This window comes from Ictidomys tridecemlineatus, unplaced genomic scaffold, assembly GCF_052094955.1.
Source record: "Ictidomys tridecemlineatus isolate mIctTri1 unplaced genomic scaffold, mIctTri1.hap1 Scaffold_83, whole genome shotgun sequence".
NCBI classification, from domain to species: domain Eukaryota; kingdom Metazoa; phylum Chordata; class Mammalia; order Rodentia; family Sciuridae; genus Ictidomys; species Ictidomys tridecemlineatus.
The window spans coordinates 762,750-788,591 of record NW_027526085.1 but is presented as its reverse complement, the minus strand read 5'-3'; the positions used below and the strand labels follow the sequence as shown (position 1 = coordinate 788,591).

The 25,842-nt window shown below is 46.0% G+C and overlaps 1 pseudogene across 1 annotated transcript; it reads right to left on the bottom strand.

Annotated features, from left to right (window-relative positions):
- Positions 1–452: 452 nt before the first annotated feature.
- On the bottom strand, positions 453–25,842 carry LOC144374701 (biotin--protein ligase-like; annotated as a pseudogene). The gene is made up of 4 exons (XR_013434039.1): positions 25,773–25,842; positions 23,745–24,711; positions 18,684–18,866; positions 453–728 (listed from the first exon to the last, which is right to left on the bottom strand). The product of XR_013434039.1 is annotated as a biotin--protein ligase-like (transcript).

The window sequence follows — 25,842 nt, the reverse complement described above, 5'->3', positions numbered from 1 at the left end:
ATTTAACCCAGCTTAGGTGTCACTCAAATTTGCTATCCTAATGCTCCTGAAAAAATCCTAAATTAAATGTTCGACACTGATTATAACCGCACAGAAGTTAAATGGTAACCTGAGTAATAATGCCACCTGTTAAATGCTTTGTTTTTTAATAATGTTCTTTTCTCCAAGGACATTCTGAAAGTCTTGATTAAAGGAAGCAAGACACAAGGCACAGATCACAACCTCCCCCACCCTCCCCCCTACTCCATAAAACACAGAACTCTGATCCAGAAAATGTTATTAAACTCCTATTCCTACATTTAGCTCTCCTCAGACAGGAACATCTACCTTGCTAACAGGTTTGTTCAAATGTCTCATGTGCAACCACAACCCCCGCTCCTTTGCTGGGGTCACAGAAAACCATCAACACAAGAGGCTTCCCCGGAGCGGGTGCCAGGGTGCCCTGGCAGGACTCACCCATCCAGGAGATTCATGGTGGTGGGGGTCACTTCAGCAAACAGAATTATTTTTCCAAGCTGCTTGGTCTGCAGATTTTGTCGATAGATCTCTACGTTAAAATGCTCTGATGAGAAGACCTCTGCCTCGGTGATCACAGGTAGAGAAGAGGGGGTGATTCCTATTTCAGATGTGTAAGATGAAACAAATTTGAGGGACAGCTTGCTGGATTTTATTACTCCTTCAGGATCAACTTGTCTCCCAAGCCACTGCATAATCGGATCCCAGATTTCCTGTGTCATTAAAAAAAAAAAAAAAGGAATGAAAATGTTGTAATTTGGTATTTCATAAGATGATGGAGTTTTTCCTAAAAATGCCATTTGGATAATATAAGTACTTCCTGATTCACGACCAATAAGAACTAGGTTAACATATTCTGTACATCTAAACTACTATACCATATGATAAAAATATACATTAAGTGCTGTGTTTGAATTTTCATCCCCCAGAATTCATATATTGGAAATTTAATACCCAAATTCATATATTAATGGCATTTGGAGGTGAGACCTTTGGGAGGTGACTGGGTCATGGGAGTTCTGCCCTCATGAATGGATTAATCCATTAATAGGTGAGTTATTGAGGGAGAGGGTTAGTTACCACAGGAGTGGGTTTGTTATAAAAGCAGTATAGCCACCTTTTGCAAGTCCCCTCACCATGTGAAGCCCTGCACTGCCTTTAACTGCAGAGTACTCCCACCAGTGCAAAGGCCCCTAGATGTGGCCCCTCAAAAAGACTTCCCAGCCTCCAGAACTGCAAGAAATTAATTTCTTTTCCTTATAAATTACTCAGTCTTGGGTATTCAGTTATAGCAACAGAAAATAGACTAAGATACTAAGTATGATTATATTATAAAAATAAATTTCAGAAACCAGGATTCAAGGAAATAAGGTCAGCATACTTCCCAACCTGCTACACTTCAGAAGTCACTTTAACACCTAGCATTCACAAGTAACTCGCTAGTCTTCTGTGCATCTATAAAATACGTGTACTTTTTGCCCCACAGGAAATTCATTATCCTGTTTGGAAGCAAACAAACAAACCCCTAGGTAGAGGAAGTCACAGAATGCAAAGCACTAAGACACGAGACCACAAATCTCAGGCCCTGGAGGACCGCTGCTTCCTCTTGTGAACCAGCGGAGCACTGGCCACCAACAGGTAAGAAACAAATTTCCACACAGAGAAAATAAGGGGACCAGGTGCAAATCCAAAGAGAGGGAGGAAGCCAGGACCCAGAAAAGACACCATCTAACCCAGACACAGGGCTCTCTATTCTATGTCTGAAATCATAATGGAGCTTGGAGGAGGCTCCCCCACTCTACTCCAAACCTCAGAGGTCATCAGGAACTGGGGCTTCAGGGGAGTCGTCATCCCTAGAGGATTGCACGAAACAGATGCAGGCTCTTATGGCATCCTCTCGCAAATACCAGGTATTTCAAAAGGAAAAAAAAAAAGCAACCTTCCCATTAACATCAACAGTGTGCCCCAAATTCCACATGGTCATCGAGAAGCAGCTTCGAAGATGAAATCTAATTTAAACAAATTCAACTGATGTTCCCCCCTTCGGTGCTGGGATCAAATCCAGGATCGCCAGCCCCCATTAATCAATGTTTAAAACTTATTTCCTATTTGCCAAAAACACAGAAGAGAGAGGGAACCGAAGAAATTATTTCAAAAGGAAGCAATCAGAAGAAACCCGGGAAGTGAGATAGTACAGGTCAGCTGGCTGGACTCTCCAACAATGTCAGGAGGGAATGGCCGTGTGGTGCAGAAGCACGGGGGCATCCCATCTAGATCAGAAGGGACAGGAAAGACATGAGGAAATGCAAGGAGTGGTTCCTGATGGATTCTGGTTCCAATCAACTAGCTGAAAAAGGCTCCGTGAGGCGATCTGGGGTCCTGAATGTGGACAGAATTCACTCCTGTCCGTTTAACAGGTGTGATAAGGGTACTACTGTGGCAAAAGAAGACACCCTTCATTTTATTTAAATGTGTGTATGTCATAATATCGATGATTGACTGCCAAACAGAAGAAGCCAGTGAAGCCAGTGTGAGTCACTGCTGAGCACAGGTGAAGGGCACATGTCGTACCTGTCACACCATTTCTCCCTCTCTCCGTGTTTGAGAATGGGCATAACTAAAAGGAGCTCTCAGAGTGGTGACATGAACACGAGCTACTGGCTTAGTGAGCTTTTCATCACTGTGATCAAAATACCTGACCAGGACATCTTAGAGAGGAAAAATTTATTTTGGCTCCCAGTTTCCGAGGTTCCATCCAGGACTGGCCAGCTCCCTTACTCTGGGATGGAGGTGAGACAGAAAATCAAGGCAGAAGGGCAGCGGAGGACAGCTGCTCCACTCATGGCTCCCAGAAAGCAGTGAAACAGGCAAAGCCCAAGGACAAAAAATAAACCCAAAGGCACACCACGGGGGACCTTCTTCCAGCAGCCACACTCCATCTGCCTACGCTTCCTTCCACCCAGTACAGGAGTCCTTTCAGATTGTTAAGCCAGCGAGTGGGTTCATCAGGTTACAGCTCTCACAATCTGATCACTTCACCTCTGTACATTCCTGCATCGGCTCCCACATGGCTTTGGGGGGGCACCTCATATCCAAACCATAACAGCTACTGGAAAAACAGTGGGTCCAGCTAAAACATATTAGCAACCTATTCATTCTCTCCATAGGAGGAAGCAAGAGCATCAGCCAAGAGAGAAGAAGAGGAAGCAGGGGGTGGGGGTCTTAGCAGGGAGAAAACAATGTAGTGGGGGGACACAGCAGCAGCTGGAAACACAGGGCTATTGAAGGCCAGGGAGCCTCGCATCAGGGGCTTCTTATTTTTTTTTTTCTTAGAACTTTTTAATATTTATTTTTTTTAGTTTTCGGCAGACACAACATCTTTGTTTGTATGTGGTGCTGAGGATCGAACCCAGGCCGCAGGCATGCCAGGCAAGCTCGTTACCACTTGAGCCACATCCCCAGCCCAAATCAGGGGCTTCTGTCCCACCTCATGCAGCCACACAGCCAGAGGGTGAGGCACAAAGGCGGAGCCAAGGGTGTAGGTGAAACAGCCACTGGAGACGGGGCTCTGCTGCAAGGAGAATCCACAGGAGAAGCAGCACGAACCATAAAAGTGAAAAAAATGATACTCTAGACCTCCAAGGAGAGTAAGATCAGTGATACTGTGCTCCCCAGAGATAGCGTCAAGGGGCTGGGGGCAGCTCCTCTGAACACTCCAACCCCAGCCCAGGCCTTGCCCAGCACGTGCAGGCCCTGGGTTTCGCTCCAGCACCATAGCAGAGAAAAAAAGAAGACGTAAAATCAAGAAAAACAAAAAGACATGCAACTAACCAGGGAAAATTGTTTGCAATATGTATGCCCCCCACCCCGCCATGTTCAACTCCTAGTATGAAAACATGAAAATTTAAAAATAAATAAATTATCTGGTCTCAGGTATTTTGTTTGAGCAATAAAAAACTAAGACACCTCATCTCTTCTCAAACCTGAGTGTGTCCCAGACCCTGCTACTAGTGTCTGCTGTGTGCCTGTCACTGGTCGACTGGGCTGGACTCCTCTGGAGCACTGCTTGTGAGATAGGGCATGGAACCAGGCCAACAGCGCCACCACCAGCCAGCAGTGAGACCTGCAAGGCATTGCAGACCTCATCATCATCATCTTTTTTTTTTTTTTCTGGGGAGGGGTGGGATACTGGTGATTGAACCCAGGGGTGTATAGCCTCTGAGCCAATCTCTAACCCTTTTTATATTTTATTCTGAGACATGTTCTCATTAAATTGCTTAGGACCTTGTTAAATTGCTGAGGCTGGCTTCTAAGTTGTAATCCTCCTGCCTCAGCTTCCCAAGTTACTGGGATTACAGACACGTGCTACCATACCCAAACAGTTTCTTCATTTTTTAAAAGAGAAAACTAGAACACCCCTTTCTATCAAAATTGAGCTTCAAGTCTTGTCTCCATTGTTTGATTCTCCACTAAAATGTTAATATTGTTTCCAGGATTCCAGTATTAAAATATATGTCACCTAAAAGGAGAGAAGTAGCTAGGAAATAGTGGCCGGGAGAAGGGCGAGCCCGTCCTCCTCCAGGCTGTCGTAGCAGAGGTTCGTTTCTTCAGCTGGCTATCTCTGGAAAATCACACTCTGGAAAATTCAGAGAATCCAGGGAACAACCCATGCAGGGCCTGGAGGGGAGAGCAGGAGTCCAACGTGAGCAAACAGCGGGCAGCTATACACGCAGGAACCTCTTCAGTTTTAAGAGAATGTGATCCAAGACACCATGCACTCTGGACAGGAAAGGACAGCTCGCTGATGGTCAGTACCAGACATAAAGATGACTGGAAACATCTTTAGTAACAGGTAACACGCTCCCAGCTTCTTCGTGGCTCCATCTTGCCGGTTTTCCCCAACACATCCGTAGCCAACTCTGGCGAACTCTCCCACAAAGCTGCTGCAAATGCTCTGCTCCATCTGAATACAGGGTGACAGAGCGACTGGGCCAGGCGGCCATCCCAGGCAGGGTGGGCTTTCCCTCCAGGCCTGTCCAGAGGTGGGTCAGTTGTGGGCTTGGAAGCCAAGAGGGTGTCCCATAATAGGTTAGCAGGAAACCTTGAAGTGCTGTGTGAGTCTCACACACGCGCTTGCTGAACACTCGCTATAAGCAACAACCTGGAAACAGCACACAAAGATCAACACCACACAGTCCTAGTCTTCAAAGGTCTCACATTACAGTTAGTGGAACAGATATCTGCAAATAATATAACAGCATTTGCACAGTATTTAAATAATTTTGGGGGCTGGGGATGTGGCTCAAGCGGTAGCGCGCTCGTCTGGCATGCGTGCGGCCCGGGTTCGATCCCCAGCACCACATACCAACAACGATGTTGTGTCCGCTGAGAACTAAGAAATAAATATTAAAAAATTCCTCTCTCTCTCTCTCTCTCTCTCTCTCTCTCTCTCTCTCTCTCTCTCTCCCCTCTCTCTAAAAAAAAAAAAAAATTTTTGACCACAAGTCATAATACCTGGTTTAAGAAATTTAAAGAAAAAATATATATGTTACATGGTCTTTGGAATTTTCCTAGACAGGGGACAGAATCCGTTTGGGGGGCATAAAAGAGCAAACCTTCATCCTAAGAGCATCTGGTCATAAGTTTTTTACTGTTCTATGATTTAAGACTTTTAAAATATCTACTGTTGTAAGAACTTCACACACATAGACTTTATCTGTGCTGATTCACCTGAGGATGGACATGCCCCTCCTGAGGTCGAGTCACAGGAAACCCTTACACACCAAGGGCCTCCAGTTTCCTTCACAGCTTCAACACAAACCCACCCAGGCAAAAGGAAGCTGCTGGTACCCTTCCCACTAGGCACCCAGGAAGAAAAACATCAAGGCGTCCAGCCCTCGTAAATAACTCCTGGTAAGTTCTGTGCTTTTACTTAAAAGCAGGAACGTATGCACCCATCTTTTAAAACAAAACATAAAAACCATCTCTATCAGAAAAATATGGCAAAATATTACCCAGTAGCAAATCCCAGTGAAGGCTATGGGGGGTTTGCATACTATCCCTTTACCTTTTTCTGTTTCTTAATTTTTTTTAATAAAAAACTGGAACAAAAATGAAGGGACTGACTTCAGAACCTCAAGACCTCAGCCAGCTCCAACGTGGGTTGCTGACTCTGGAATCATCAAAGGAGCAGTCTTTGTGAAAAAACCAGGACAGCAAAGCAGGACACCTTGGGGAGGTTCACGTTCAAGCTGGACTCAAGGAGCCCTTGTGCTGTCTGTGCTGGGGCAGGGCTGCTGAGGCCACATGGGGACAAGATCCCTTCCCCAAAACCACAGAATTCCATCTGCACGGAGCCGTCCCTCTGGAGCCCAGGTCTGAAATGGTCCAAACGCAAGACATACTTTTCCAAGTACAAAAACCAGTGCGTCTCATGGAGCTTTTCGGTCTACGTGGGATCAGTGTGTTAATAACAGCTTACTGGCACTGAATGAAAAACACACAGGTCTTAATCTTCAGTCTTGAATTCTGGCCAGGTTCTATGTAATAGCTGGCTGCAAGGACTGGGCCCTAAGTGGGCTCCGTGACTGCAGGCTGTGTAGTGAGACCTGAGTTCTAAAACCAGGGTTGGTAGCTTAACAAAATTTACTGGTTGTAGAGAAAGTAACCTTGCCTCAAGGGAGGTGAGCTCAGCCTCGCCACTCTGACAGCAGCCCCTGGTGGCCAGTTCCATAAAAAGTGTTGGCTCTGATGCCAAAGGCTCTGACCTTCCCTTCTTAATGAAGGTCGCTGGAGCAAGCAGGCCATTCTATGAAACAGCTGGAGGTCAGGAGGGAAGCACAAAACCCCACACTAAGGTGTGCCTTTGGGCCATGTAAGTTACCACGTTATTAGATGACCTGCCTCTTACACTCAAAGTAAAAATGATGTCCTCGCTTTCAGAAGTGGAAAAGGGGCAGTGGGCAGAGAGCTTGGCATGTGTGTGAGACCCTGGGTTCCACCCCAGCACCACCCCCACCACACACACACACACACACACACACACACACACACTAGGGAAGAAAGAGAAGAGGATCTATTATAAAGGCTCAAGCCACAGGCAGATATCACTTGGACTGTACTGTTATTCTTAATTGTGTAGAAAACCTTAAATATTTCAGGAATGCAGAGTCCTGTATAAAGTAAAGCAGCCTCTGATGCTTACCTACACAGCACCAAACAGTAGGCTAATTTCTACATGCTGAACGCTAGGAATTCTTACTGGAATATAAGGAAACGCTCCTTATGGCAGAAACTTCTAGAAAATGTTGCTGCCATTCAGAGAATAAGAGAACACTCAGGATTGTGAGACCTGATTTCTAGTGGCCCAGATTCACACCATCTCTCCCGATATAAATAGAAGAATGATCACAGGCTGACAGCTGGCTTTAAATGCAGGCAGCACAAGAAGTGGAAGCCGTAAGCTTCAAGCCTACCGACTTCTTGGTAAGGTGCACTCCGTCCTCAGCCATGAGAGAACAATCTGGAAACAAACTGCTGGGCAGCTGCTCTCATCAACAAACTGTTTATTGTAAGAAAGTGGCTGGGTCAAAGGCTAAACGTCAACCTGAACTGAAAGCATATGAGCAAAAATCAATACCGTCCCTCTAAGGAAACCCCAACATGCAGAAAAGGAAGGGTGAGAAGCTCCTGCCTAGCTCTGAAAGGCCCAAAACAAAGTCCACGTACTTCAGCCTGTAGGGCTGTTCTGCATGTTACCACAACTGCTGCTGTTTTCAGAATGGCCTTATGAAAAGGGGCTAAATACTGCATTCAAAGAGATGTAGAAATCAGCTTCCCAGATCCCTTCCCCCTAAAAGTCACAATGGCTCATCTTAGTTTCTTCCTCCTCCGTGTGTTTTACAAAGGGCCCAACACGTACACGGGATGTGCAGGCAGTGCACCCCGTCTTCACATAGGCCACTTGGAAACAGAAAGTCCAACTAGATCTGATCATGGGAAGGAACTTCTTTACCTGAGGGGTGACAGGTCTTGTGATCAAGAAAGAAGATAAAATATTAATAAGTTTTTACCTTTTAGAGACACATACTTAAATTTTCACAGATGAGAAATACAATATCTGGGCTTTGGTTCAAAACAGTTCAGCAGAAGAAGCGGCAGGAATGAAGGAAATAAGACTGGCCAAATGTCGGTAACGGCGGAGGGGACTGAGGGGGACATGGGGGCTCACCGGGTTCCTCCAATGACTTCTGTATTTCTGAAATTTTCTGCAAAATGTTTTCTTTTGCTTATCTTCACAGTTCAACAACTACTTCAAAAGAAAAGAAAAGCTTTCCTTAAATATGAGAATTAACCAACCAACACAAATGTACTAACTGCCACAAGTACACACGCAGACACACAATGCAGTTGTTACCAGGTGTGACCGAGTTCTGAGCCATGTCTGAGACAGGGCTGGTATATTCTAACAAAAAACTGGAGAAGCAGAAAGGGACGGTCCATGGCTTCCTGCTGGGCCTGCGGTCCATCCTGCCAGACTCCGACACAGACACGGTGCCCTAAGGTTCCCCAGGACAGCAACCAGCAAGGGATGGAATGGAGAGAGGGGCAGAGCACTCACCTGGCAGGACGAGGCAGGTGGATCCTGCTCCACACACATTACATAAAGCAACATTTAAATTACTTTGTGACAAATATAAAGTTGCATCCAAGACAGTATCTTATGGTTTAACTGCACTATGGAGCAAGAGAATATGTGAGCTGACAGGGAAACCCAAGGGCCACATGGAGAGCGAGATTTTGAACAGACAATACAGCACACACACTTGGAAAATGCAGCTTCTGTAAATGTGCAGCTCCTACATGCTGCAATCATGACTCTCAAACTTAAAGTAAAGTTAATCCGAGAAAGAGCCTGAAGTAAATAAAAGTAAGCAGAAAGCGAAATACTTTTTCATTGTACTCAACTGTGAAGCTGCACCTATCGACAATTCTAAGTTGTTCCAGTATAAAAATGAATATGGCAATCATCACAAATTCTTAGTAAAGGATACACTGATGTGAACCTCGTAAAAAGCCTTTTTAAAGTTTGTTTTTTAGTCTAATTGCTTTATCAAATTATTTTGTAGTCTGACAGCTTTGCCAAGACTAGCGCAAACACCGCAAAGCCTGGAAAGGATCAGAAAGGCTGTCTTGTCCTCCTGCCTCCTGACAAAACTGTTTTGCAATGAGAATTTGGTGACCGGCCTTTAAAAGGCCATCTCCTCTGATGAGCTCATTTAGCCAATCTGAGATACCACACCCAACCCAACATCACGGAAAAAAAATACACCCAAATGGGAGAATTTAAAATTACAGACTTTTGACCTCCATTGCATTTTTATGGACCAAAAAGCTGCCGAAAAACAAACCGTCAGTGTATCAGGGCCACCAATGGAAAGTGATACCGCCGGGTAATAACCTGGGCATTCCAGAGAGCCAGGGTCTGGATGTGCCCGACTCTCCAAAAATTGGCCATCTTTTTTAAATTTATGAAACCACTGCTTGATGATTCTTTTAAAAGATAAACATCTTTATTAACAGAGATTTAAAATGGGAAGGGGTAATGGATTTAAACACTACACCATGTACATGTGTATCAAAGCATCATATTGTACCCCACAAATGTGTTTGATTTTTATATTTTTATGTATCAGCTTTTAAAAATGGGAAGGAAACTAATGAATGCCATCACTCAACTGCTCTCCAATAACAGCTGTGTGTAGGATTCAGTTTTGTTCAAAGAGAAGAAAATCACTTGCCAGATGCTTTTCTAAGGCTCAGAAAAGCAGATCCTTGCATGCAGAAGGCAAATTGGCTTTAAAGCACAAGTTTCTGCAGCTCAGTCCTCGGGAAAGACTGTGGTCTGTGACCCCAACAGTCGGAGGACGCAGGTGTCCTTGCAGACTGCTAACGGATAATGCCTTCCCACCTCCGCTCGGTCAGAATCTGAATTTCAGTCTTGAAGCAAAAACGTCCAGGGCTAAAGCAAGCCCTCTGTTCACCCTTAGCCCGAATCATGTAGCCACACACCTTCCACTGTGAATCTCCCCTCAGCAGAAATGTCCAGACGTTCCAGCTCATGCCTTGGCATCCCCAGGGTCAATGGGGAGAAGACTGCAACCACAAGGTCAGGTTCTAGTTCAGTAATCTTACTTTCTCCTGCAGCTTTAATTAAAGTGGACATATGGGGTTAAATACATATTTATTTACATAAATATGAGTTTAAATAAATGTACATATGTGTGTATTTCTACACATCCATCCACTAACATACATGCTTCAAATTGAGAAAGAAGAAACACCACTAAGAAGAATCAAATAAAACAAATATTCTAAAGGCTAAGTTGTACTCATTTAAAATCATGTTCCTCAGTTGATGAAATGGAATTTAGGGCTGGGGTTACGGCTCAGGGGTAGAGCACTTGCCTAGCATGTGTGGGAGGATTTGGGTTTGATCCTTAGCACCACATAAAAAAATAGAATAAACTTAAAAAAAAAACCAAGATTTGGAGTTTAAACTGTACAACTTTTTATGAGGAATACTGTCTCCCACTAAGAACTGAAATCATGATCAACTCCAACATTTCTCCTTTCTAAAATAAATCTATTTTAATTTGTAAAAATTGTATCTATTCTTTGTGTGCAACATGTTTTGATAAATGTATTTGCTGACTCCAGCATTTTTTCCACAGATATTTTTAAAACAAAGACCAAAAACATTTTAAGAAACAAAAATGCTCATGCCCCAAGTAACAGAAGTGCATGGACTGGTGCTAAAACACGCAGTCCTAGACACTGTGTGTGGTCCAGCTCAGCCCTGTAGTGCCTGGAAAGACATGCGCACCTGCTCACAGGTGGCCGTGGGGCCAAGGCAGAAAACTGACCATGGAGAAGACAGCTGAGAAGAAATGAGCACTCTTCTATCTGCAGGAGAAAGAGCCCAATGGACAGATGGACAGATAGACGAACTAACCTTGGCTGTGTGTCCTGCTTTCCTAAAGAAGCCAGAGAAATGTACTTGCATGCCCTGGTGTCCCCGCTGAGCTGCGGCCAGGAAAGAGGTACTCCAGCACCCTGAGATGCAGAGGCTGCCTCCACCATCCCACTCAGGCAGGAGAAAGGCCGGATTCAACACCGTTCCACCCACAAATTGCCTGTCAGGTCTGAACCCCCCAAAACCCACCAGTGCTTCCCCAGACGGTCAGCACCATACTTGGAGGAATATTCTCAAACTATTAGCATGACTGAAAACTCTGATTCACATCCCAAAAGCTGAAGGAGAACATTTATCAAACAGCACTCAGGTCTCAGACCCCAGCATTCCTGAGCTGACACGCAGGCTCTGCGGTCGTGGACAGCCTCCTCCAAGGGCCGTTCCGATGCCACGCATGGGACACTGCACACCCTCGCCCCCTAACCCAACCTTGCTTTTGCACCTGATTGCAGGACCTTTGACCGTGCCCTCTAACCTGGTGCCAGTGTGGGCTTGTTCCCTGGGATGTGTTTTTTAGACCTGGGAAACAAAAATCTGCTGTTAAGAATGTTCCAAGATTTCCTAAAGACAGCTTCAATCGACTTCCCAGGAAGTAGGGCCATAATCCATACCCGCTCACACATGGCAGCTATTAGGAACTGGTGGAGAAGACAAAAAGCATTTGGTCTTGGAGAATTTTTATTCCGAAAGAGCCTGTTTCCCATCCACGAATTTGTGACTGTATAAGTGGTAGATATAAATAGTATGAGGAAAGAAAGCCGCCCTTCCTAGAAACGATGCCACCCCGAGAAGGTAATGGCTAGGCAGCATGTCCCTACAGCCCAGAGCCCACCTTCCCTTCCCAGACCCCACAGCGAAATCATAACCCAGAGAAAGCCACCACCCCAAAACTCAGAAAAAGTGGAAAACAACCAAGTGTGTTTCTCTGTCACCCCAGTTTGCGCTCTCGATTTTTACACTGGAGTAAGGACTCTGCAGGAGGCTAGAGACATGCCAGTGGAAACTAGATCCCAGCAAAGAGGTCACACAGGAGCCGGAAAGCCTTCTCACAAAAGCAGACTTCTGAGGATGAATTAAGGGGAACACGCCACCTACGATTTCTTCTGCCTTTTGACATCAAGTGGCATCAGGCCTTTTGCCCCAGGCACTACGTGTGACAACAGGAAGCCCATCAAAGGAACAGAAAATGTCCAGTTTCAGTGAAGAACGAAGGAAGAAAGGAGAGAGGTACATGAAAGACCCTTAAAAACACTCCTGGCTATAAAAGCTCTAGAATGCTTGCCTTAATCCTCCAGCTGCCTCGGCTGTGGTACAGTAAAAGAGCCGGCCACCCCCGGCCACCCCGCAGCCACGGCTGCAGCGATTCAGGCTGCACCTGGGATTCTGGCTTTTCTCTCCTATTTGTGTCTCCAAAAAAGGAGCATATCACCTGCACTGCAGAGCAGTACTGGCCGCCTCTGTGCCGGCCAGGTTCAGAACGAGGGCTAAAGGCAGCAGAGGCAGGATTCCAGGCCAAATGCTACAAGTCAAAGTTGCAGGCAAAGTTTTTGGTTCTTCGTTTGAAAGGGGAATTCTAATTAATTCATTAGAAAACTACACCATGCTCTTCTGTGTTGAAACCCAGTCTCTGGGATGAGGGTAAAGCTCAGTGGCAGAGCTTTTGCCTGACCCGGGCAAGGACCTGGGCTCAATCCCCAACATGGCCAAATATTAAACAAATAAACAAAACCCCAACTCCTAAGGCTGAGGAGCTCTGCTTGGCCTCACCCACCCATCAGGGTTACTGATACTGAGCCCGGGTGCCTGTGTAGCTCCAGAGCGTGCTGCGAAGATCAGAAATATGCTCTCGCAGAAGCCCCCATGGCAAGGGTCTTACACTCAATAGGCACTCAAATGTTTGCTGAATAAAGTGGTCTATTAGACGGGGAGGGGTGAGGACTGCGTGATGTGACTTAGTCTGAGCTTCTTCCCAAAGACACCATTAGCAAAGTCATTGCCACTTCACTACAGATGAGTAGATCAAAACACACGTTGGACACCTAAGCCCTGACAATAAAAGATAATTTTTTTTTAAAAAAAGGAACTCTTTGGGTAGAAGGGGCTATAGTAGGAGTTTTTCAAGTTTTTTTATATTGATAAATATCAAAATATTCTTGCCAACAATACCTGTTTTTTAAAGGGAGGAAGTTTCAGAGTAAATAATTTGGGGTTGAGTTAAAATGAAACTCATTTTTGTTCCTAAGCATGTGTTATCCCTTCCACAATCCCACACCACCAAAACAACACACATACACACCACGGTGATTTTGCCCAGTTACTTCAATAACAAACTCAGTTGTCACTTCTTGTTATGGTTACATCTTGATCCCAAGGGTGAAGTAACAGGACACCTTCACAGAACCCTTGCCGGCTTCCATTTCTCAGGTCACCTATGTTCCTAGCCACCATGAATGCCCAAAAGAAATTCCAAGAGTTTCCATTTTAGGGGGAAAAATCTGTGCTCCCCAGTTGCTGAGCAGGAAGCTCAGGGAGCTCTGCAAACGGCCCTGAGCCACAGCCGCCGCTGCCCACCTTCTCCCCACCCTCTGCTGCATCCTCCAGCCTCAATGGGAGAGGGAAAGGGACTGGCTGGTGACGATGCCGAAGTGGAGGGGGGGTCTGGCTCTGTGCCAATGCAAGGGTTCAGGGTCCCACAGGTCCCCGTCGCTTGGCCTTGCCACAGGAACCCCTCTGGCTGGGTAGAATGACCTCTTCCCCTTTGTCCTGACTCCAGCAGAGATTAACTGGAAATGGAACCAGAGACCAGAAACAAGACAGCTAGATTCTAAAATGGGGAAGAATTGTATTATCTATAAAATCAAATTTTATACAAAATAAATCTATTAAAATCATCCTATGACACATCAAAGAATTGTGGGTTTTTTCTACAAAATCAGTGTTTCCCATAAACACGACCATGCTTCCTCACAGCAAAGTCCCCAACCGCATGGAGGCCGCCACGCAAGGTCACTTCACAATACCCACATCAACAGCACAGCCTCAGTCTCCCAGTCCTGCAGAAAGAAAGCTGCAGGCAGCATGTCACATCCAGAGAGCCCTCCCAAGAAACGGGACAGCCAAGCAGGGCTAGCACTGAAACTGGGAGCTAACACCAGAAGCACCTTCCCCGAGGCACCGCACGCCAACTCGAGAGCTCCTGATCGGTCACACCACTTACCAGAGTCGAGTGATTTACTAGCAAAGCTGAGGCTTTTAAATAACTAAACAGATGCCAAATATCCACTAAGTATCAATATCTACGCAAGACACTTTACCTTTTAACATTCAAGTTTTATCCATATATGGGGCAACTCCCAAGTTCAATGACATACACTAATTTGGTTTTTTAGTTTTTAATAACTGGTTTGCTCATTATAGAAAGTAACATCCACCCATTGTACTAATTTGGAAAACAGAAAGTTTTAAAAGACTATTAAAATCATTCACAAGCCCACCATCAGAATTTACTCCACACATATATACATGGACACACACACACACACACACACACACACACGTAGACAGGGAAATACAGAGACAGACAGACAGACATGAGTGTACTACATTTCCTTCCAGTCTTGATTCTGTGGACAGAGGTGTGGGCTTCATGGTTTAACATACTAGAACTCTGCTGAAGCAAGCCCAGATTTTGACCCTGCCCCTGGGAGGCTGAATTACAAGAGGGGTTCTGGTCAGAGGGGAAGCCCAGCTGGCCACCCAGAGGCACACCCAGCACAGCCTTGCCTGCGCTTCTTGTGCACAGGGATGCTCATGAAGACACACGTGGCAGGATGTTCCAGTAGGAGTCTCACACTTGCTGTGGGGTCTGGGTGTTGGAGAGCCTCAGAACACAACCCTATCACATGGGTCAATGTCCGCCAGGTGGGTTTCTCCTGTGTGGAACTCTCCCATTCTTCTCCATTGAGTCACAGTAACATAGAAGCACACAGGGGCTTCATAGATCTTCTGTGCCACTCGCTATCAAGAGCAGGGTTAGGGCACCAAACTGTATCAACTCGCTGGGAATCAGTAAAACTATTCAAGTAACTCATGCATGCATTTCGTTTTCATATTCTTTACTATAATAGGACCTAGTATACGGTAAATGCTAACTCAAACTCATTATGAGCTATGACACTAAAATAATTTCTACAGGCCTAAAAGAAAGTGCCACCAAAATAATGCAAAACTTCTAAATTATACTAGGTGACACTGATAAAGAGAAAAAAAAAAAAAATTTCTCAAGAACTACTTTGTGGTTCTAGGGGCCCATAGGCAGGCAGCCTAGATCAGCAGCGACACCTTGTGGTGGAAGCTTGGCTTACAGCAGCAGAGTATTTTCCAGGAAGTAGGAAATAAAACCCTGAGACATCCAAGTTCTAGGACAGGTGATTCCAGCAGTTGGCAGTACCAAGGTACTTTTATGTAACGTAATCCCACAGGCGTCAATGTGATCTATTAAGGCCACAGGAAAGAAAGCTAAAGGACAACCCACTTGTATTCCCAACTCTTGGGTCTGTGTCGGTAAATATGAATCCAGCAGCATGATGACTAGGTACTCAGATGTGTCTGTCTCAGCCTCAGTGACATCAGGACAACCACAGCAAGAGCAACCATCTGGCCACCTCCAGAAAGGCCATCTCAGTTTATCTATTCTCAAATTCATTGGAAAATAATAATATTAAATTTCTGACAATGTCCTTCTTAGTAGATTCAAGGTCTTTTAAGAGGAGTTGATAAATATTAAGGAATGGATATAGTCTCGGGGCTTAGTTCAAGGGAAGAGCACTTGCCTAGCATGCATGAGGCCCTGGGTTCAATCCCAGTACAGCAAAAATAAAAATATGTACAAGTGTGTGCAGACATGCGTACACACACACACACACACACACACACACACACACACACACAGTACAGCCAGAAATGAGCAAATAGAAAAAAGCAGTCCACAGCAGAGACACCCAAGAAGACCAAACAGGACCCAACATTTCTGAGGCTAGTATGTAAGGTGGGGCTGATAGGGAGCATTTGTATGTCCACAGAGCAAATGCTTGCTTTAACCAGCCTCGCCTAGTTTATGAAGGGTGAATCAATATTCCCCCAATTGATCAATAATAGGGGAAAATTTTCTCCCACACCTGCTGCCCCAGAGAGTTTAAATAACTGGAAGGTCAAAAATATGTTCTAAGGTAAGTAGACACATAACACAAAGTTTTAGCTTGGGTATTTCCTTTATGCCCACCCTAAAGAATATACCAGAATGGGCTGAGGTTGTGGCTCAAAGATAGAGCACTCGCCTAGCATGTGTCGGGTACTGGGTTTAATCCTCAGCACCACATAAAAATAAAATAAAGGTATCGTGTCCACCTAAACTTAAAAAAAAAGAATATACCAGAAAAGACCAGTGTTCAAAAAGTCTGCTCACAGGCCACTCTTTCCTCTCTGTTCTCAGTCCAAGAGTCCCAAGGTCCCAGTCCCGAGTCCACCATGGTCAGAGCTCCCAGGAAAGGTGAGGGAGCACTACCAAGGGCCAGTCTGGTCCACGTGGGGGGAGCCCTGGAGCAGACAGGCACTCCTTCCCAGTCCAGTCCAGCTCAGGGAAGGAGGGAAAAGCTTCAGACCGTGACGTTATACTCCCCCAGGACCCACAGTCCTCACCCACAGGGCCCAGCCCCTCCTATAAGGGGCTTGTCTACAGGAACCTGAAATGCCACAGATGGCTTTATTGTGGTGTTTCTGTACGACAGAGTGGTGCTTTTCCTTCTAGTATCTGAATGCATGAAACAGATGAAAGATGGGGAATTCTGAGTTCCTGAGACGAAGGTACAAACAAAAGCCCCATCATAACTCCCCAGAGCATGCATCAGGAGCAGGGCAAGCTGACAAGAGCTGGGTGAGGAAAACACAGCAAGAGCATGTTTCTTAAACAAGAAACAATCCCTTGCTGCATTTTAAAAAATATTATTTTAGTTGTCAATGGACCCTTATTTATTTATATGCAGTGCTGAGAACTGAACCCAGGGCCTCACATATGCAGACAAGCACTCCTCACTGAGCCACAACCCCAGCCCTCATTGCTGTACTATTAATTTTTAAAATTAAACTCATTACCTTTGGTTTTTCTAGACTAGGTGCCAGGCACTGGTCAAGCACATTCTAAACTTTAACTCATTCAACCTCCCAAAAACCTATAATAATCATTATTACATTGTTATTTAAATAATAATTCTTTATATCATACATAATGTATATTATATATAATCATATAGTACATAATTATATTTTATTAAAATAAATTGTTATCATGATATTTTATTATTATAATAAGCTGTTATTTAATAATAATTCACACAGAACTTCCACAGATATTATTTCACTCTGTCCTCAGGGAATCCTGCGAGGCAGCTCTCGGGTTTGACATCTGTCTTCTCCAAGGAGCAGATGGCATCCCTCTGTAAATTCAGCTTGCAAAGGACCCGAGTGGTCAGGAAGACAGTGCCCTCTCTAGCCCCTCTGTTGGGGCGAAGGATATGTTTTGTTCTTCTCAAGGGAGGGCAGGTGAACCCGGCGTGTACGTCACCTGGGCAGCAGGGTATTTTCTGAAGCTACATGGTCACATCACTAAACTCAGATCCCCCTGTTAAGGGGAGACAATGGAGAGACACCCCCAAGATAACCAGATTGTCACTAGGAATAAGAAACTGACAGGCAGGGCCACGTGAGGGGATTAGCAGAAACACACACCTGTAGAATTTGGCGGCCTGCCCAAAACCTGGTTTCAACAACAGGGAGCAAATGTAGACCCGAGGCCAGAGAATCCCCAAACACATCCCCAGCTCAGGGCATTTTCCTTCAAGACACAAGTGACAAGGATGGAGATCCAGAGCACTTTTGCCACAAGATGGCAGATGTCTGCACAACACAGGGAAGCTGGGACTTTCTCATCCAAAGATATGCTGAGGAAGGACTAGAACAAAAGAACTCGTTTTGATCCCAAACAATTATGGTTCCCAAATGTAGCCATCCCTCGGGATCCATGGGGGACTGGGTCCAGCACTGCCTTCCAATGCACACTGAGGTCCACAGGTGCCCAGCTCCCTCATATCAAAGGACAGAGTATTTGCATTTAACATACGCACATCCTCTGAATCCCCTAAATGAACTCCAGATGACCTGCACACCTCCCACAATGTGAATGCTGTGTGAGTAGTATCACACTGTGTTGTCTAGGGAGTGAGGACAGGAGAGAAGCCTGTACGTGCTCAGTAGAGACAATTAATGTCTCCACTATCTTTTGCAGTTGGCTGGCTACACCCTCAGATGCAGAGCCCACAGATGTGGAGGGGCACTGTTCACTCTCAACACACACAACAGGGATCCTGCCCCTATAAAGGGCCATAACTTGCAGACCTGACACCTCCTGAATTCCAGTCTTCTCCACCTCCCTTACCTACACACACCAAAACAAGTCAGACACCCGCACATCAGTAAGAGGGTTCCTAAACTCAAAGTCAAAGCAGAAATGGAAAATCATGATAAAAATAAACACCAAAGCCAATGGAAATAGCCACAGAGCAGAGTATGAGGTGCTCACCTCCAAAGCCAACAGCAGGTACAGGGGTGTTAAGGCAGGAGCTTCTCACAGGTCACAGCTGACACCCAGGGCCAAGAGGGTCTCCTGGAGAACTTCGTATCTTCTCATGTTGCTGGATTTCAGCAGGTCGAAGTCTTCTTGGGTCTGCACCATGAAGGAACTGGGAGGTAGTTCTAAGTGCATCTGGACAAAAACACAACACTTGTTAAATCAAGGCACTTACAGTCTCAGAGAGCTTCTTCAACGGGTTTTCTAAAAGTGTGAATTCCTCTCCTCACCAACAGCAATATAAACTTGGGACCTGAATATCTGAAAAGTAATGGCAGTAAAAACAAAAATATTTGAAAGGACCCTTTCATTGTTGTTGTTGTTGGTGGTGGTGGTGATGTTACTGGGGACTGAACCCAGGGGTGCTCCACCACTGAGCTACTTCCCCAGGCATCTTCAATTTTTATTTTGGTGGCCATCCTGGGGGTTAATATCCTGAGTTGCCCAGCTGGCCATGAACTTGTGATCCTCCTGCCTCAGCCTCCTGAGTTGCTGAGATGACAGGTGTGTGCTACCACACCGGGCTCTGGAGGGCCTCTTGCACTTGTTGCTACCAGGCTGAGACGTTGGGTAGAGTCAACCCTAAGGGGTTATCAAACTCTTTACAGGTTGATGTTTATCACCAGCTGTGTGACCTTGGGAAAGTCACTTTAAATTGGTTGTAAGCCTAAGTCACCTGCAGTATCCTTGTGCTGAGAGCCTAAATGAGGTGCTACTGAGCTCACACAGGGAGGCAGAGGGCCAAGATGAGAACTTCCACCCTGTCCATCAGTCCAAACTGGGAAGCAACCCCTGGAAAACAGCATGGGGAGCATCTGTAGGACCTGAAACACAGGGGACCTCCCCCACTGCCCTACTCGATCTCGTGCAATTCTAAGACTCAGAGCCTCACGTGCTTACCCAGACCTGCTGTTCAGTGAAAATCAAATCATCTCTACCACCAACCTCTGTCTCGCACACTGGAACTTCCAGCTCCCCTGAGATCAGATTTTAGTTGTGTTTTAAAGCCTAGAGCTTCCAGGATACCAGCAAAGTGACCAGAACTAGTTTGCTTTACTTGGTTTTTGTCCACTGAATGGAGACCTTCTGACCTGGAGATTAGGAAAATAAACAGCAAGGTGCCAGCCTTCGGGTACCTGCACAACTCTCGATTCCCACCTGAGCTCTGACCAAGCCAAAGACTGTCCCAATATATTGTCTACAATGGTCCAGATGCTAACATCAAGGCCACATCTGAAAAGGTTTGCAAACACTGTCCAACATGGTCCCCACGCTCCAGTTAGGCACCAGTGGCTGGGGCTTTCCCACAGACTGAGCAGGACTGCCAGTGGGCAGCAGGGTCCCGCCTGTCCTCCAGACAGCTCTGGGCAGGGAGGAGGCAGAAAGCGGGAGCATGGATGGGATCTGTGTACTCTTGTCTCCTTGCCCCAAGATGGGCCTCTGCTCTCAAGTAGACACAGCCAGGCTGGTGGACAAGCCACACCACAGTGGACACACTTCCTTCAAGTGAACAGGTGGACATCCTGGGGGTTAACATGCCAGGAGTTAAAATGAAGGAGAAATAAAACAAGCACAGTTCTGTTCCCACCAGAGCTCAGGGAGAGAGGGAGGCATTGAGTGAACACACATGAATTCACTGGATGGGGTGAATACACAGAATATTCTAGAAGCTGGGGCAGTGAAACGTGCTGAACTCATCCTCACACGAGAAGGACACCGAGGGGGACTCCATCCACTGAGCCACCATTAGGCCTCTGAGTTCCAGGAGACAAGCCACTGAATGGAGAAAACACTTCTACTTACTATCTTACGGTTTCAAGATTTTAGGGGCTGGGCCTGGTACAGTGTGGCACATGCCTGTAATCTCAGCAACTCTGGAGGCTGAGGAAGGAGGATCACAAGTTCGAGGCCAGCCTCAGCAACTTAGCAAGGCCCTAAGCAATGTGCTGATGGGGGCCATGGTTGGGTACTCTGCTATAAAAGCAGAACCAATCCTGCCCTAAGTTAAAGACTCTGTCTCAATAAATAAAAAGGGCTGAAGTTGTAGCTCAGTGGTAAGCACTCCTGGGTTCAATCCCTGGTACCAAAAATAAAATTTAAAAAGAAAAAAAAATGTTAGATGCTGGACTGGGGTGTAGGTCAGTGGTAGGACACCTCCTGGCATGCACCAGGTCCTGGGTTCAATCCCTAGCACCACAGGAAAAGGTTTAGGTGCCATGAGAAAAGAGGCTGCATCTGGCTCTGTGCTGTTAATAAGGGACAGAACAGCACCATGGGTATGTGTGTCAGGTGTGTAACTGGTTCTCCACGGTGTCAAACCTCAGTCTCACCCTCTGCTTATAAAACTACTACCACAGAGACAGGCCCATCTCCATAACTCAGCTTCTAAACTTCAGGCTTTTTAACTGGACTGAAAGTTAGAACATCTCTGGCTACAAATGGGGTTAAAGGCCTCTAGAAGGCAGAGCCGAGGGATCTTGCCAACCATCCTAACATGCACAAGGACCATCCCTCCCCACAAAGAGTTATTAGGCCCCAAATGTTGATGGGGCCATGGTTGGGAACTCTGCTATAAAAGCAGAACCAACCCTTCCCTGAGTTAAAGCTCAATAAGAAAACACAAAAATCTTAGCTGGGCGCAGTGGCCCATGCCTGTAACCCCAGCAGCTCAGTGCTGAGGCAGGAGGATCACAAGTTCAAAGTCAACCTCAGCAATTTAGCAAGGCCCTAAGCAACTGAGCAAGACCCTGTTTCTAAATAAAATACCTTTTTAAAAAGGGATGGGAATGTGGCTCAGTGTTTAAGAATCCCTGAGTTCAATCCCTGGTACCAAAACAAAACAAAATCTTTCTAGATCCATTTTTGAGCTTTATCTGAACAACTTCATGCCAAACTCTTGATACATTTGATAATCAAATAACAGCTTTAATCCATGGCCTTAGATTTTCCCTGCAAACTTGGTCAGCACCCGGAGCATCCAAATGTGTCCTTTTTTCCTGCATCACTGAAATTGAGCAGGCATCTAACAGGCAGCCTGCCTGCTGGGGTGCCTCAGCCAGCACAGCTGTGTGTCGCCTGCAGTGATTTTTCTCCTCGTCACCAAATTAATCACAGAGATGAAGACGATGAAACTGAACAGTGAAAGGAAACTGACCAGACTATAATATTTACTGGTTGATCCCACCGAGGGGTCACAGCAACACAGCCTGAGGAAGAAACACGGACCGTGTCACACAGAAGACTGGAAGTCATCTAAAATCAAAAATGGCATCCTAATCCTCAGAATCTGATGTGTGTAGTGGCATCATGTTGTCTTTTGTCCTTGGGCTACACACTGCAGTATCAAGTTTTACGACAGTGATGGGGTCAATTTAAATGGGGCAGCCAAGAGATTGGCTAGGTAACTAGAAGAAGTGGATCGCAACAGTGCCGAATCGATTTTCTACTACAAATCTGCACGCAGAGGCAGTAAAATTCGCTCTTCAGAACTGAAATATGGTTCTCAGAAGTCAGGGGTTTAGGTGGATTTTTTGAGAATGCACAGTTACTATAGTGACCATATTTGCAGAGAAGATAAGAAGTACATTTATTAGAACTCCAAAAACCAACCCAGGTGGCTTGCAGCCCTACAGGAAACCTACTTAGATTGCACACATTCATCTGGACCAATGTCCAGATTTCTTAATCTTAAGCATCTCTGTCCGAGTTCTCATCAGAACAGATGGGTGGGCTCTAGGATAGCACAGAAACCGACCTGACCCACCGGAAGGGCACCGGCTCAGAAAACTCAGGGGATTGGAGCTTCCAGAAGGATAGGAAAGAGACAAGGCCTACAAAAGGAAAACAAAACAGAGGAAGTGAGCGATTCTCAAACTCAATAAATAAAACCAAATCCAGGACGGCCACCGTTGGGAGCCTTCTGGGCAAAACACCTTCATCTCCTCAGCTCTTTAGATCCTGGTGCCTTGAGGAGGGAGCATTCCTCTAAAAACTTGTGCGCTCAGTGTGCAGGATTTGCAGTAGATGATGAATGATGCTGATCTCCTCTGTGACTTTGCCCCCAACAACAAAAAGCCAAAGGGGAAACCGCAGAAGAATCCAAGCACTTCCTAAGCTTGGGAAGTAAATCTGCATTTCTCTTGTCCTTTTTTCCATTTTCTTCTTACCTCTGTATGAGTATGCCATTATAAATCTACACAAATTCCACCTTATTTATTTAATTTTTTGGTAGTGAGAATTGAACCCAGTGGCACCTAACCACTGAGTGACATCCCCAGCCCTTTTTATATTTTATTTTGAGACAGGGTCTCAGGGAGTTGCTTAGGGCCTCACTAAGTTGCTGAGGCTGACTTTGAACTTGTGATCCTTCTGCCTCAGCTTCCTGAGCCTCTGGGCATGTGCCACCAGGCCCGGCTCCACATTCTCTTACTTGGAAGTTTCCTCAATGCTTAGTTTTAAGAGTGACAGAAAGGAACTGTGGATTGGAGGATGTTTCTAACCCTAACTCCCTCCACGACTGACTGCAATATTTTAATAAGATCATCAGTCACTGATGTCTGGAATCACCACCCATGAGTCTTCCAACTTCCCACATTAAATAAAGGCTCCTGATATTACCCAGAGTGTACTTGAAGGCAATGTGTTTTAGACTAATGTATTTTAGAAAGACTGCAACCAGTAAAGATGGGAACTAGAAAGAACTTCCGGGCTAACGCTTGCTTAGCAAGCAGCCCTCCTGCCTCCTGCCTCCTTCACAACACGTGGCTCCTCGGGGTTTTCACAAAAGCCCTGGACCAAACTAAACTTCCCCTCACCTCAAAACAACTCTCAGTTGGAGTCAAAAGTGCCCAGTGAGCCAGGCAGGCTCAGCCGAGGAGCACTTGCCCAGCTCACGTGAGGCCCTGGCCTCTGTCCCCAGCACCGTGGCACACAGCATTGAGACCTATACACATACAGCCTTCAAGAGCATTCTCCTTCCCAAAGACACCCAACAGCATCACACCAACTCAGTACCTGGAAAAGAATGGCTTCCCCTCCGCAGGTTCCAAAAGACACTTGCATGATCACCTGTCCTTGTCCTCATTGTCCAGGTGGCCCTGGAGCTTTCCAGGGCTAATCTGTTTCCCGGGGCCCTCCTCATAAACACAGCCACTGCTCAGAATGCTGAGCTTCACCTCGCTCTGGTCAGCCTTGGAGAAAACCAGGCTCTGGACTGTCTTCTGCAGCACACCCTTGCTTGTCACCTGCAAGCCATCAAACGTGAAGGATGAAGACAGGCCCAGTACCTTCCTTCCCTGAGAAAGATATGCTAGGAACTTCTGGTACAGGTCTTCAGGGATGGGATCCCTGATGGCAATGACCAACAACAGACAGTTGTCTGGCCATGGGTCCCTGAGCACACTTTCCTCCTGCAGGTGGTACAGAACATAGCTGTCGGTGTCCACACAGTCAGCCAGGATGGCCCACACCTGCTGGAGCCACCCGAGGGCCTCCTGGGAGTCAGGGCCTATGTACAGAAGGATGTTGGGTGCCTTTCCCGTGATTTTGACTCTCCTCCCTTCTTCTTTAGGGCAGATCTCATCGGCAACACCCTCCAAACTGCTGCCATGATCATAGGGAAGGTCTGGAATGTTCTCTGCAGATGCAAACTTGACCGAATCAATGGTGCTATTCTCAAGTTCTAAGCATTTGTGGCAACTAGACAGGTGGAGGTGAAAATGCTCCAGAGGGCCCGCTCCCTGATCACTGTCCCCAGGAGGCTCACTCCCAGAGGCACTGCCCCTCCTCGGCTTAGAAGAACCTTCTGGAAGAGAAGAACTTTCTGGAAGAGCCTTTGGGTCATCCTTGCCAGGGTGCTCCATAAAGTCCCGCGCAGGCTCGGTCTCCAGGGAGGGCTCAGGGTTTGGCTGTAGGACTTGGGCTTGCTTGTGTTCAGCCTGATCCTTGAGTTCCTTCAGAGCAGAGTCTTGCAAGTGCACAGCTGGAGTACAGGAAAGATCACAGAGGGCTCATCAGCACTTATTTGTCATGCAGCTGGCAAAAGAGCCTCACCAGCTCTCCACATTCTGCCACCTACAGTATGGCAGAGCCACCTGCACAGCTCCCACTCACATCCCCACCTCAACTCTGGGCATCCCTGGGAGCCACACAATCACTGCCACCAGCTGGAAGGGTGCTCCTGAAGACCCCCAGTGAAATTCCTGATTTCCACATCCTTCCTACTCAAATCAGAACCCCAGATCATCTTCTTGACTGGTGAAGAAGGTGAGATTAAGAGGGGAGATTTTGCCTATTAGAGATTCAACTAGGCTAGGCTGTTATTCTCCTACATGACACTGAAACTGAGGAATAAAAAGGACACATTCATAGACCCTACCCAAGCATGCCCCAGGAGGAGTCATGCACAGGACACTTCAGAGGATCTGCGAAATGGTCTATCCAGTGCAACATAAGCTTACAATAACTGATCCAAAAAACAGGTATTGAGCGCTTTCTGCACATGGGACACAATATTAGTCATGTGTGCATGGTAAATCAGATTCCCAGAGCCAATAAGTGGCACTTACTTGCCCCTGAAAGAAATGAAAGCGTCACACACAAGCCTAAGGAAAGCAGGTCATGTGCTACCTGTCCAAAACTGTGAAATGCATATTTAAATAAAAAGCCTTTAGATTTAGACCTTCACAGTACAACTGGCTATTATTCCCTTTCAGTCAGAACTATAGGCGAGAACCATTATATTGTGTTATGTTATATAAAATAAACACTATAAGTCATCCAATATGGATGCTATGTCACAGATATTGCAATTATGAAAAACCCTGGTTTTTAATTAAGCACTAAAGATACATCTCCCTGACCCCCAAAAACCTCAACACTTGTGTGAATCATATATTTTCCTTGTTAAATCAACTCAGTTTTCTGAATCAAACTGAAACCAAGCACTGCCCTAAGTTACACCAACAGCAGCACTCCAGAGTCTATAAGCTGACAACCTAGGACGTTCCACACAGGACAGAAACATTTCCTAAAGTTACGTACAGACGATCTTTTGGGGCACCAGTCCATTATCCATCTGGAGAACATCCATCTGGAAAACATCGCCAGAATG